The sequence below is a fragment of the Eumetopias jubatus genome, unplaced genomic scaffold (genome assembly GCF_037043125.1).
Source record: "Eumetopias jubatus isolate StellerSeaLion01/CBP00866 unplaced genomic scaffold, mEumJub1_p1.0 scaffold_11, whole genome shotgun sequence".
In the NCBI taxonomy this organism is placed as follows: domain Eukaryota; kingdom Metazoa; phylum Chordata; class Mammalia; order Carnivora; family Otariidae; genus Eumetopias; species Eumetopias jubatus.
This window is the reverse complement of record NW_028274817.1, coordinates 110,653,776-110,669,083: the sequence shown is the minus strand read 5'-3', so window position 1 is coordinate 110,669,083 and position 15,308 is coordinate 110,653,776. Positions and strand designations below refer to the sequence as shown.

At 38.4% G+C, this 15,308-nt stretch overlaps 1 pseudogene; it reads right to left on the bottom strand.

Annotated features, from left to right (window-relative positions):
• Positions 1-1,248: 1,248 nt before the first annotated feature.
• Positions 1,249-1,711, bottom strand: LOC114223634 (large ribosomal subunit protein uL24 pseudogene; annotated as a pseudogene).
• Positions 1,712-15,308: the final 13,597 nt, after the last annotated feature.

Below are 15,308 nucleotides of genomic sequence, written 5' to 3'. Positions count from 1 at the left end.
GCTGGGTTATGTTTCAGTGACAAATTGACCCCCAAATATCAGTGGCTTAATACAATAATGACTTATTTCTCATTCATGCTACATTTTCATCATGAGTCAATGGGGTCAGGGCACATAGTCCTCAGGGACCTAGTCTAAAAGAGATTTCACAATATTGTAGCTGCCATCTAGAACATGTGTCAAGCTCAATTATCCATGGCAAAAGAAGAGATACTGGAAAAGTATGCCCAGATTTTTCACTACTTCTACCTGAAAGTGACACATGTCCCTCTATTCACAACAGATTCTAAATAGCAGGGGTGTTGGAGAGGGAAGAAAGATTATTTTCTTAGAATGACTTCCTGATCTGTTGAAATTCCTTGGTCAAACAAAGGAGACATATACATACTTTTGGAAGCTTCTTTGCAGAGTGCTTCACAAAGAAAAACGTGTTTTCTTTGTGGGGGTTGGTGGTATAGAGTGATGGCAAAGAGCACGTGCTGGGGGTCTGAGGCATATCTGTGTTTGTGTCCTGACACTTAGTGGCTACATGTCCTTGGGCAAATTGCTTAGTCTTTCTAACCCTCAGTTTCCTAATTTGCAATAAGGGTGTGATTTTATCTATTGCACTTGGTTAGGATTAAATGAAAGACTATGTAAAATGTTGGCACAGTGTGTCAAGCCTATGGTAAGTGTTCAAAAACTGGTAAATATTACTGTTTACCACTTTTCATTATGTTTTTCATTATGAATACATCTTTTATAATTTTACATGTATCAAATATGAAACATTTTAAGTTTGGATTATTTAGTGGGTTCAACAGTTGATGGGTTTAGATGTGGTAGTTATCAATGGTTTCAAAGCAATGAGGTGAGGCATCATACCTTTTCCCTAGTCATAGTGGATCTGACAAGGAGACTCTGGTTTCTGATCACCACACTCAGAATCATTTCTATTACCTTTTCTTTAATCCTAACTGATGGTGAGGGCATAAAAAGAAGAGGGTGTCCCATGTTATCAAGATTCTAGCTGTTATTTATAAGGCTAAGCCATTATGTATGTATGCATGCAGGTTTTGAAAATCCCATTCTTGAGATCTGGAGGTGAAATTGGGTGTCATGATGTAGATGGGAAGAGATGGAAAATGTTTTATACACTCTGGTATTAAAACCATGAAGTCATTGGTTTTATATTTTTTACAAAGACAAAAATTTCTTTCTTTTTTTTCATTTTAACAGTTTTTATTGAAAGTCATATATAAGATGACTTTATTCCTGCATCTTCTCAATTGTTTCTTCCTTATATTTGCCCTCTTCCTTTCCTGCTTGGCGAGAATTGACTTTACCTTCAAGGATTTTTTTGCAGTCTCTGTCCAGATTTAGTCTAGTGATAACCACCTTGCTAGGGTGAATGTCCACATGGACAGTTGGATCATTCGCCTTCTCTCACTGTACTTTTCAATGTAGATTACACATTTCTTCCTATAAGCCTGGACTACTTTGCCAATTTGTTGACCTTTGTAGTGTGCCAATGTGCTGACCTTTGTAGTGTCCTTGCACAACCCGTACTTCATCATCCTTTCAGATGGGTATTGATCGAACACTTTACTTCTGTCTCAGCTCTTTGGAAAGAGGGGAAGACAATCTTCCTGCGAATGTGGGAAGGTGCATTGAAATAGCTTTTGTGGTTCTTGCTCTGGTCAGAAGTCGAAAAGGGATTGAATTTCATTTTGGCTGCTGGCACTTTAGTGATGGCTGCCAACAATTTCTTATTTAAATGTTTCTTTGTAATTTCATCAAATAGGTTTTATTTATATGATATGCCATCTGATACTGAACAAATGTTAGTGTTCTTTTTATTTGGTGGTACTAATAAACATGTTCAAAAATATTTTTAGGGTTTTTTATGTAGTCTTATTGTGCCAGGTACTATGGTATATACAACTTATGATTCTTATGCACAAACAATGAATCATGAAACACTACATCAAAAACTAATGATGTAATGTATGGTGATTAACATAACAATAAAAATTTAAAGAAACCCCCCCAAAAACCCAAAAAAACCCCCTTATGATTCTTATCTAAAAGAAATATATCATAGAGCTCTGGAGATAAATATCTATGGGCATAGAGAACTCTTATTAACAGTGTGATAGGATAAGGGCCAAAGTAAAGAAGAAATATATGGCCCCAAGAACATAAGAATTGGCCAATTTTACCTGGATGTTTTGGGGGAATCTTCAGGGAGGAGAGACTTTTGAATTGGGGCCTTGAAACCTGAGGAAAGCTTCAACTGATGAAGCAGGAAAAAGTACATTACAGAAAAAGAGAACAAAAGGAGCAAAGACACAGAGGGGAAAAGATCTGTTGTTTCTATCCTTTTCTATAGGCATTCAGAAGTCAAGAGAGGATTTTGAGCAGGAGACTGACATAATTTGATCAGTGTTCTAGCCATAAGGAGGCCGGATTAGATGGGAGAAAATGTAAGAGAACCCAGTTCAGAGGCTTTTTTCATGATCGAGGAAAGAAGAGTGAGAGAAGGTTTTTTTTTAAATTAAATTTTTAAATTTTAATTCCAGTAGAGTTTTTTTTTAAAGATTTTATTTATTTATTTGACAGCGAGAGAGAGAGAGCACAAGCAAGGGGAGCGGCAGGCAGAGGGAGAAGCAGGCTTCCTGCTGAGCAGAGGTCCCGATGCTGGGCTCGATCCCAGGACCCTGGGATCATGACCTGAGCCGAAGGCAGACGCCCAACGACTGAGCCCCCCAGGTGCCCCTCTAGCATCGTTAACATGCAGTGTACTGTTAGTTTCAGGTGTACAGGGTAGTGATTCACACTTCCATACATCACCCTGTGCTCATCATGACAAGTGTACTCTTTAATCCCCATCACCTGTTTCCCCCATCCCCCCACACCTCCCCTCTGGTAACCATCAGTTTGTTCTCTGTACTTAAGAGTGTTTCTTGGTTTGTCCGTCTCTCTCTTTTTTTTTTTCCCTTTGTTCATCTGTTTTGTTTCTTAAATGCCACATATGAGTGAAATCATATGATATTTGTCTTTCTCTGACTTATTTCACTTTGCATTATATTCTCTAGCTGAGAGGACATGTTTGCCAGCACTGGTGAAAGTACTGGCCTTGGCAAGGTAAAAGACATGGCTCTGTCTATGATTTGGTAAAACAAGCAAAAGATGGATGAAGATAAAGAGAGATGAATCCATAAGACAGAGCTCTACTTCATTTTATAAGAAGCAAGTATTAATTTTTCAATTTAAAATAAGAATCACAACATAAAATAATTTTAGAGAATGAGGTTCCCACAGAGGTATACAGAACTTGTGGTTCTGATCTAAAAGGAACATATTCTTTTGGAGTTTAGAAAGTCTGGATTTATAGTAGAACCTATTGGTACAATGACACATTTTTCCTCTAGCTGTGCTTGGCAGCCTAGAAGTTGGGATGGAGAAACAACTGGAGGAATTTATCTGAAGTTGAGATTCCATAAAGTAGATGCAGCAGAAAGTCAGATGCATTGATTAATCTAGATAGCTGATAAGGGCAAAACTGAGGTTTTTGCACATAACATCCAAGTTGGGTAACCTGCAGTTCCTTTAAGCTAACACACAATAGGGAATTCCTGCACCACATGGCTTACTTTTTAACTGTTCTAACCTGTCTTCTCTCCCTTGGCTACCATCCTGACTCTTCACCTTTTTTTCATTCTCACTACTTTTTTAGAATATACCGATGTAAGTAACAAAATTCTCACACAATTGGGTAAAGAAAAAGGAAATGTATTCTCCTGTAAGAAGAAATGTATTAGCTGACATAACTGGAAGTCCTAAGGTAGGGAGGCTGCACAGTTGGTTGATTTAGCACCTTTGTCATCACTAATTCAAGTTCTAAACATCTCTTTTTCCGGAATCTTCAATGTTGACATTATCACCAGGCTGAGAAAAATGAGAGGAAGGGGACTCTATCTTCCTGTGGTACTTTCTGAAGAGTGAATAACCTTTTCAGTGGTGTTCAAGCAGACCTCCCCTCAAGAATCATTGACCAAAATTAGGTCACATGCCTGTTTTTGAAGCAGTCTCTGTCAAGAGGAATAGGATTATCCTGAGATCACACGGGTCTTACCTTGGAGTTGGTCTGTAGTGCTCACTTCCCCTGAAGAACATGGCTGCATGGGGTAGGGTGGGTCCCTGAGTAAAATTGAAGTTCTACAATGAAAGAAGATGGGAGAAATGGATCTTGCATAGAACAGCAATATATATTACTCTTTCATCTTCAAATCTAAAGCTTTGTATATTTGCCCTGAGAAAAAACAGTAATGCCTCTCATCTGGAAGCTGGCTTGATACCATCACTGGGCCTTGGTGTTATTATAAGCTGGCTGGGCACTCACAGTGGGATTATAGTGTTTTCTTGTTGAATATAAAATATTTCCCCAAACACCAACATAAGATGAGGCTGCTCTATGGTCACAGTCAAAACAAAAACAAGATCACTCTATAATCAGGTTTGAACATAGATAAAACGTGAACATTGCCCAAGCCACAAAGATGGACAAATATGTTCCTCTTCTAGCTAATCTGAATGACTATTGCTTCTTTACCAAATACAGCCTTAGTTTCATTCTAGTCTTCCCTCTTTCTGCATAAAATTTATTAAGACATTAAGTTTATTTTTGCATATGGTTTAAGAAAATGGTCCAGTTTCATTCTTCTGCATGTGGCTGTCCAATTTTCCCAATAGTATTTGTTGAAGAGACTTTTTTTCCATTGGATATTCTTTCCTGCTTTGTTGAAGATTAGTTGACCATAGAGTTGAGGGTCCATCTCTGGGCTCTCTATTCTGTTCCACTGATCTATGTGTCTGTTTTTGTGCCAGTACCATACTGTCTTGATGATTATAACTTTGTAATATAGCTTGAAGTCTGGAATTGTGATGCTACCAGCTTTGGTTTTCTTTTTCAAGATTCCTCTGGCTATTCAGGATCTTTTCTAGTTCCATACAAATTTTAGGATTATTTGTTCCAGCTCTGTGAAAAATGTGGATGATATTTTGATAGGGATTGCTTTGAATGTGTAGATTGCTCTGGGTAGCATAGACATTTTAACAATATTTATTCTTCCAATCCATGAGCATGGAATGTTTTTCCATTTCTTTGCAACTTCCTCAATTTCTTTCGTAAGTGTTCTGTAGTTTTTAGAGTACAGATTCTTTACCTCCTTGGTTAGGTTTATTTCTAGGTATCTTATGGTTTTTGATGCAATTGTGAATGGGATTGACTCCTTAATTTCTCTTTCTTCTGTCTTATTGTTAGTGTATAGAAATGTAACTGATTTCTGTGCATTGATTTTGTATCCTGCCACTTTGCTGAATTCCTGTATGAGTCCTAGCAATTTTGGGGGGGAGTCTTTTGGGTTTTCCACATAGAGTATCATGTCATCTGTGAAGAGTGAGATTTTGACTTCTTCCTTGCCGATTCAGATGCCTTTTATTTCTTTTTGTTGTCTGATTGCTGAGGCTAGGACTTCTAGCACTATGTTGAATAACAGTGGTGAGAGTGGGCATCCCTGTTGTCTTCCTGACCTTAGGGGAAAAGCTCTCAGTTTTTCCCCATTGAGAATGATATTCGCTGTGGGTTTTTCATAGATGGCTTTTATGATATTGAAGTATGTTCCTTCTATCCCTACACTGTGGAGAATTTTAGTCAAGAAATGATGCTGTACTTTGTCACATGCTTTTTCTGCATCAATTGAGAGGATCATATGGTTCTTGTCCTTTCTTTTATTAATGTAGTGTATCACATTGATTTGCAGATGTTGAACCACACTTGCCCAGGAATAAATCCCACTTGGTCGTGGTGAATCACCCTTTTAATGTACTGGTGGGAATCTAAGCTGGTATAGCCACTCTGGAAAATAGTATGGAGTTTCCTCAAAAAGTTAAAAATAGAACTACCCTATGACCCAGCAATTGCACTACTAGGTATTTACCCCAAAGATCCAAATGTAGTGATCTGAAGGGGCACCTACACCCCAATGTGTATAGCAGCAATGTCCACACCAGCTAAACTATGGAAAGAGCCCAGATGTCCATCATTTAGTACTACACTGAGCTTGTTCAACTTTAAGTGTGTTCCTGGTGATCTTTTTCTGGAATGAAGCCTTAACGTCATTCTGATCTAGGCTCCTTTTGGCCACAATTCTCATGTGGACTTCAGCTGTGCTACCCTAGGCTGCTTTGAGGAAACACTGCTCTGAATTATGGACTCTAAGTTTATCCTATCACTCCACTTGCCATGGCCCCAAGAACTGACTGATCATATAGAAAGACAAAGGAGGTCAGGATACATTTGACAGAATGGAGGAAGCATGAGCAGGATCAAAGGCAAAGGATCCTTGATTTAATCCACATGATCACTTATAATAGTGTCTAGCACATAGTAAATGCTCTATAAAACTTATACTTCACTATTGTATTGCTACTATTATTACCACTATAATGATAATGGCAAATGTTGATTTAGTTTTCATTAAAAAATGAAAGAAGTTGAAGGTAGTTGGTTATGGCCACAGACGGAGATTTTAGATATAGTAGGCATCCCAGGTCCAGATGATTAGATATGGAGTTTTCTATGCTTGTGGATGGCTAAACTGTAGTTGAAGAATAATCAAGGAACTAGGTGACTGTCTAAGTTAGGTTCCATCAGAAGCAAACCCTGAAAATAATTTTAGTGTAATAGTTTAGGTGGGAGATAATCTCAGGAAACACTGATAAGGAAATGAGACAGAGAAGGAAACCTTTAAATAAAGGGTGTATTAATAAACGGGTTATTGCTGTGTCTAAGTGGGGCCCAGTCCTGCTGGAGACCTCTAGGAGACTGCAATGAGTATGCCTCAGAGATATCTTACCTGAGGGGAAGGAAAGCTGGAGTATTTGTCCATCAAAGCCCATTTTTCCTCAGTTGAGGATTGCTCTCAGAGAGGCATTAACTCTTTAGCACTTCTACATTTTGGCATGTTCCTGCAGCCAGAAGAATCTCTTAGACAGAATCACATATTTGGTAGTTGTAGTGAGGGTTGGTGGAATATGAGTAGACAGTGTCTACTACAGCATCCAGTAGCTGGATGAGTCATTACTAGTTTTTGAGGTAGTCCAAGATTACAGTAGAGAAAAGTTGCTGCTTATCTTATTACTGAGAAAACACTGATTTTAATTATATCCCTAAAGGTAAAGCTTTTTCTTCATTCTTTAACTCATTTACATATTTATTAAATGTTTCAGAGACTGTGCTAGACACTATGGATAGAATGATGAATAAGACATGGTCCTTGACCTCATGAAGCTTATAGTCTAGCAGAGGTACTAGCAAGGAAATAGTTTTTTACATTACTGGGTGAAAGTTGGCACAATATGGTAAGTTCAGGGTGTTACAGGAAAGATAGAAGCAAGATGGTCAAGATAGGCTTTCTGGAGGAAGAAAAAACTAAAGACATGAGAAATGACAGTTACGCAGGTGAAGAGAGGGAGGGAAGGAGATAGTATTTCAGCAGAGAGAACAAAGTATGCAGAATCTGAGAGAGACAGGAGAGAGAGACAGAGAGAGAGAGAGACAGAGAGACAGAGAGAGGGAGGGAGGGAGGGAGCTGCCAGGGACCTTGACACATAGTTGAAACATGGCTAGAATATAAAACGTGTGTACTGGGGGGATAGGATGTAGGTAAGAGGTAAGCTATAGGACATATAAAATTAGGAAGGACTTTTAAACCAGATGAAGAATTTAGACTATTCTGAGAGTGATGATAAGTCATAGGAGAGTTTAACTGGGGGGAGCACCATGGCTACATTTGCATTCTAGAAAAGTCACTATGGATGATATTGGAGGAGAACAAGACTAGAGGTAGGGAGGCTGGTGTGGAGTCTGTTGAAAGGATACAGAGTAAAGAGTGGAGTAGATGGATGGGGTAGATGGAATAAAGAAATAACAATAATATTGGCAAGAGAGTAGCTGAATTGATGGCTAGTAAAGGAGCAAAGAACTGATAGGGTCAAAATAAAAGAGTTGTGGATTATGAAAAACAAGCATAGTGAGAGTAACTGAAGATGAGAATAGAAAGGGTAAGACATTCTGACCAGAGTTTGAATTTAGGATGAGAAAGAGAGGGAGAGATTGACAGACAGTGATATAGGAGGGAGGGAGGGAAGGAGAGAGGGGGGGACAGAGGGAGAGAGAGAGAGAGTAGTTCCTGGTGGTTACAATGTGTCTAAGGTGTGGCCATGGCAGTTAATTGATATGATTAGTGGGGAGAAGTTTCTTGGAGAGGAAAACATGCAGGAATCTTGGAATATTGGATATTTGGTGGGTGAACCCTTGAACTCTGAAGTGACAGGACAGAGGCAGGACTTGGGGTAGAGGAAAAAACTGACCAGGAGATAATGTCTAAGATAAGTGGGGAATGGGTTGGAAGAGTTGAGAAAGTTGGTATATAAGGGCAATGAGGGGAGTAAGAGGGTGTTATAAACAAATGACAGCAACGGTGGATTGGGACAGGTTGCCCATAATTTCTACCATTTTTGTAAGAAGGTGGACGAATAGTGATATGGGAAAAGCAGGAGGAGTGGGGAGACTCCTCATTGTATATGGGGTGAAAGAGAACTACCAGTCTCTAATAGATGAAGAGGGCTTAAGGAGTAGATGTGTCCTCTAGGGCAGAGTCTGAGAAGAGAAGAAGGTGGAGGAGTAAGGGGAATTTGTTTACAATGGAAGGAAGCGTTCTAGAAGACACAGGGTAGAGATTTTGAAAGGAAGGGGAGCAGTGGGTGGTCAAACCAGGGAAAGAAATGCCTAGAGCATTAAGGGGTAAAAATGCTGAGTTCAGATGACCAGATGGGCTTCTATTTTGGGTGATGCCCTTGGATAACAGGAATGTGAGGAAAATTCAGCTGTACTTTGGGTCCAGGGTGGGACAAGGACATTGCATTTGTCCCCAGGAGCCAGCCAGGTCTGTAAAGATTCTCTTTTGGAAGAAAGCCTGCTCCAGGCAAGCAGCCTGCAGCCTTGTGCACTGCACATTAACTAATTCATTAATTCATTCAACATCGTTCAACATTTAGAGAATGTTGGCTATGTGTAAAACTGGGTTAGGAAGCCATTTTATCAGCAACAAATGGGTGACCCACTTTAAGGAAAGCAAAAGCTAACATATGAAAATGAAATTCAACATTGATTGCATTATCACAGAATTCTTTTTTTTTAAAGATTTTAATCATTTGAGACACAGATATACACACAGAGAGAGAGCATGAGCAGGGGGAGAGGCAGAGGGAGAGAAAGAAGCAGGCTCCCCACTGAGCCAGGAGCCCAATGTGGGGCTTGATCCCAAGACCCTGGAATCATGACCTGAGCCGAAGGCAGAGGCTTAACCATCTGAGCCACCCAGGCGCCCCTCACAGAATTCTTTATTTGGGGAATTGATTCATGGCAAAACCATGTTTTGGATGACTTTTTGAACCTACCTATTGTGAAGTGATGCCTTTACATGAACTAGTCTCCAAAATTGTCCCCTTTACCCAACAAAACATTAAACGCAATTGGCAAGGGAGCATTGCACGGCAGTTGAGAGCACAGATTGGAGCCAGGCAGGGTCTGACTCTGGCTTCACCACTCATCAGATGTTGGCTTGGGCAGGTTACTTTCCCTGTCTATGCCTCAGTTTCCTCATCTATAAAATGGCGATAATAAGATTACCTACATCACAGAATTGTTATGAGATTAAATTAGTTTCATATTATTTGAAAAATATTATAATTACCTATAAATAGTTAAAATTATTTGCAAAATGCTTAGAGCAGTAAATGCTCATATCCATGTTAAAATTGGGGCATATAGGAAATTTGCAAGCAAGAATAAACAACTCACTGTTGCTGAAATTTAAAAAAGAAGTTTTTACATTCATTTACTTGTCAACTGTTTTCCAGACTCTGGGGTAAATAGTGGGGAATAATAGAGGCACAGAACCTGACCACAGGGGTTGGGGTTGGGGGATGGTGTGTGGTGGCAATGGCCATTCTTTTCTTTTTACTGTAGAGTCTCCTCACTCACCCTGTGCTGTTTGAGAGTAAGAGCAGTGCTCTGTGGAGGGTGAACAGCAAGATTTTGATTTCAGGGGTGATGTAAGGACACCAGACAGATATGAGCATGTTCATCAAGAACATTCCCTGAGGCCTGCTGTGTATCCATTCACTGACACTGATGTACAGTGACTGCCCTCTCTTCTCCTCCCTATCTGGTGGTAACTGTTTGTTTTGGTGCCTGTGAAGGCCTTGACCTCAATGCATCTCTACAGAGAATCCAAGTATCACAAGGAAAAAAGAAAGAAAAAGCAACTCAACAATATAAACCAATTTAAAATCTACTGGGTGTCATATGCAACTAATGAATCATTGAACACTACAACAAAAACTTATGATATACTATATGTTGGCTAATTGAATAAAAAAATAAAAAATAAAATGTACAAAGAATTTGAATAGATGTTTCTCCAAAGAAAATAAACAAATGACCAATGAGTACTAGACAAGATGCTCAACATCATTGTCATCAAGGAAACGCAAATTAAAACCACAATGAGATACCAGCTTCTACTCACTAGGATGGCTGGAATCAAGAAGACAGACAATAATAAGTGTTGGTGAGAATGTGGAGAAATTAGAACCCTCATATATACTGCTGTTGGGAATGTAAAATGGTGTGGCCACTTTGGAAAACAGTTTGACTTTTCCTCAAAATGTTAAACACAGAATTACTATACGACCCAGCAATTCCACTCTTAGGTGTATTTCCAAGACAAGGGAAACATGTCTACACAAAAATTTGTACCCAAATGTTCATAACAGCATTTTTATAATAGGCAAAAAGTGGAAACAATCCAAATGTTCATTGATGGATGAATGGATAAACAGATTTTGTATATCTGTATAATGAATATTATTTGGCAATAAAAAGGAATGACATACTGATAGATGCTATAGCATGGATGACTCTTGAAAACATTATGCTAAATGGAAGAAGCCAGATACAAAAGGCCACATATTGTATGATTCCCTTTATGTAAGATGTTCAGAATAGGGAAATCCATAGAGACACAAAGTTGGTGATTGCTTGGGGCTGGGAGAAGGATTGAGGGGAGATGGGGTGTGACTGCTAATGGGTATGGGGTTTCTTTTCGGAGTGATAAAAGTGTTTGAAAATTGTGGTGGTGGTTGCACAACTCTGCAAATAAATATGCTAAAAAACACTTTAGAAGGATGAGTTTTATAGTAAATGATATCATTATATCTCAAAAAACTCAATAATAAAAAAGGGAAACATTATATCTGACTGGAGCCATGTCAAGCTACCATCAATAAAGATTAGAAATCAAAGCTTTCACCATTTTCCTTGTTCTTCTTATCTGGGGAATATTAGAGACTGGAAAAAAAATCTAGAAAAGTCTGTCACTCCAATCTCCTTTTCCAGACTGAAGGCAGAAACATCCAGGGATGTGAAATTTAAAATGCAGCTCTTCGCACTTTAATATCTTCATATGATTACTATAATTACTCTGAAATTCCCCAAATCAATGGAATATGAGAACAGGGTAATAAGAGATGCACTTAAGGTAGAAAATTCCTCATGGGATACTTCATAGGTTGCTGCTACTGAGGAATTTCACTGCAGAAAAGTTAACTTGTTGCTAGGCAACACTGCAACTTGAATTGAATTCATAGTGATCAGAATGCATTGCTTAAACTCACAATTCATATTTCTATCTCCAGTAAGAAGAGTGCAGATAAAAAGCACTCTTTAAATTAAAAAGAGAATATAATCACAGAATTAAAGAAAATTTAAAAAAGGACTCATATACTCCTCATTTAAACAGAGCTATTAAAAATTCTGTATATTTTATTAGATTCCAATTGTTCACAAGCATACATTTTTCATGATTATAATTGTAATGTGCATATCACCTAACAATCTTCTTTTTCGTTTAATGCATTATAAGAAGGTTCCCATATAGTCATAAAGTCTTCCTAAGGATTATTTTAAATGACCACATCACAAGCCTTTCAGTTCATGTTGCATAGTTTGCTAAACCTTTGCTTTTTCACCATTTAGGATATTTTCATTTTTTCTCGTTTGTAGAAAATTCCATAGCATAACTTCTTTGAGAAGAATGTATAATGTATAGCTTGACAAGTTAAGTACTGCTCTTCATTGACTATATTTAATTAACCTTCTTTTTCTATAGCCATTTGGAAATCACTTCGGAAGCACATTTAATCCATCCAATCAGTCATTTCTCCAGAGTGGGAACACTGTCTCAATGCTTGGTTGAGTCTTAAAGCTGCCTCTGTGCCTGGCAGAGGACTCTGAGGGAAGCTTTACATTTTTGAGATTGCCAATTTCATGGAATGTGGCTGGGGGAATTAACAAAATCATTTGAAAAGCATTCCACAGGAATGAAATGGAATTCTCTCAGCTGAAGGGAATGGTGCTCCGTCAACACATGAAATTAACATGCAGAAAACTGGTCACATGTGATCCTACCAATTTTTAAGAGATATGGAAAAGGATTAAGAAAAAAAAAAGGAATTTTATTGTCTCCGGTTTCAGGATTGTCACAGTTGCTAATCAGAGGTCTCAAAAGGTTTGTTCAACATTGGGGATTTTCTTATAAATATTTTATGATATAACTGCCTCATCTCCTTGTTGCTTTTAAAAAAGGTACAGATTAGACATCTAATAAAAATGTCAACTGTTTCACTTAAGAATGTTTGATGGTTGGGGATTTTAAGTATATAACTTCAATTATGGCCATTATCATGGCTTTCAAAAATAAATATTTGAAAACCATGCTGCAAAAGTTGAAATAGTTTTCCCCGAGTTAAAACAAAAATGGAAATCCTCAATCAAAATAAGTGTGTGTGATATTATGCAGCCATCAAAAAGAATGAGATCTTGCCATTTGCAATGACGTGGATGGAACTGGAGGGTGTTATGCTGAGTGAAATAAGTCAATCAGAGAAAGACATGTATCATATCGCCTCACTGATATGAGGAATTCTTAATCTCAGGAAACAAACTGAGGGTTGCTGGAGTGGTGGGGGGTGGGAGGGATGGGGTGGCTGGGTGATAGACATTGGGAAGGGTATGTGCTATGGTGAGCGCTGTGAAGTGTGCAAGACTGTTGAATCACAGATCTGTACCTCTGAAACAAATAATGCAATATATGTTAAGAAAAAAAAAAGAAGAAGATAGCAGGAGGGGAAGAATGAAGGGGGGAAATCGGAGGGGGAGACGAACCATGAGAAACGATGGACTCTGAAAAACACACTGAGGGTTCTAGAGGGGAGGGGGGTGGGGGGATGGGTTAGCCTGGTGATGGGTATTAAAGAGGGTATGTTCTGCGTGGAGCACTGGGTGTTATGCACAAACAATGAATCATGGAACACTACATCAAAAACTAATGATGTAATGTATGGTGATTAACATAACAATAAAAAATTTAAAGAAAAAAAATAAGTGTGTGTGTTATTTTAAAAATCTACTTTAGATCAGAAAGGTAATGTAGTTCTGTTGTCAAAAAAACCAAGCTCTTATCCCTTTGGCCTTTACCTTTCAAAACTTAAATGTTGCAAATTGATTTTGAGATGAGAAGCCCTGTTCATGTCAGTTAAATGCTTACCCTGGAAATTTTTGCCATTTCAAATAGAAAAACCTCTATAGGCTTTCTTCTCATTCAGCAGCAGTCTGCTTAGCATTAAGAAAGGGCAAGCAAGACTCTAGAGTTGGGTAATTATGGCTGAGCTCTTGGATATTCTCTTTGGGAGATAACAAGGTCGGGTCTTCCCATATTACAAGATGCCAGGAAGAGCCTGCTGGCTGGCTGCATCCTGCATTTGGAAAGCGATTCAGCTTGGAACACTTCAGAAGCATCCAGTAAAGATACAGCCCTTGCCAAATGGAGATTGCTTTAAAAAGAAACTGACCGGGAATAGAGCTCTCAGAAAAGGATCTACAGAGATCTTTGAGCAGGAGGCCATATTAATCATTAATGATCATGAAGATAATCTCTGACTCAGAGCAAACATTTGTTCCAAAAGTACTAAAGCATCTTGTGTATCAGGAGGCAAATGGCTTCCCAAAGTAACTGAATTAGAATTTTATAACTAGTTAGAGTTAAATATCTGGTACCTTCATTTTACTTTAAAAAAATAGGATTATTGAGGTATAATTCACCCTTTCTATGTGTACAATTCTACATTTTGACAAACACATACAGTTCTGTAACCACCATCACAATCAAGACATAGAATATTTCCATCACTCTGGAAAGTTTCCTCATGCCCCTTTGTAGTCAGCCCTTGCTTCTTCCTCCTGCCTTGGCAACCACTGAACTGTTATCTGTTTTGACAGCTTTGCTTTTTCCAATGTCATGTAAATGAAACCCTACAAGATATAGCCTATAAAGTCTCACTTCTTTCATTTAGCATAATGCATTTGAGATTCATCTCTGTTCCTTTCAATTGCTTAACAGTATCTCATTGTATGGATATACCACAGTTTATTTATCCACTTACCAGTTGATGGACATTTGAGTTGTTTCCCTCATTTTACTTTTATATTATTTTCCTTTTGCATGATGGTGTACAGCTTATAAAGCTCTTTTACCTTCACTTAGGTCCTATTATGAAAATATTGTTATTCATATTTTTCTGACAATAATTAATCAAAGCCACAGGGAGCTTAAATGGCATTAGATATATACCAGCTAGAGATAACAATTTCTTTCCACTGTACAATGCCACCTCTCTGGTCTGAGATGAATACTGTCACTTGAAGATCTTTATCCATTGGGATATTACAATGCACTACATGTTTAACAGAGTCTTAGGGAAAGAGGAACTATAATTTTTCAGAGAAATGAGGATCCTAATGGTATCGGTGAGGTGTGGAAGCAGAAAATCAATTTTGGAGTCAGTCTTGGATACCTATCTTAGTTCTGTGATCTGGAGAAAGTTTCTGAGCCTCAGTTTCCTTATCTGAACAATGCTCTCCACGATACTGGCCTCTGAACATTTTGATAATGAAGTGAGGTTATGTGTACAGGATGCATCTCACACAGTTCAGTTCCTTCTTACATGTTAGCTTCCTTCTTCCCCTGCCATATGCACACACACACACACCTGCCCACTAGTGTAAAAAAAAGGAGAAGGAATGAGCCTGGAGAAAGGCTCCCAATCTTTGTCTTCCAGCTGCAGTGCTGGTTGATTTGAAA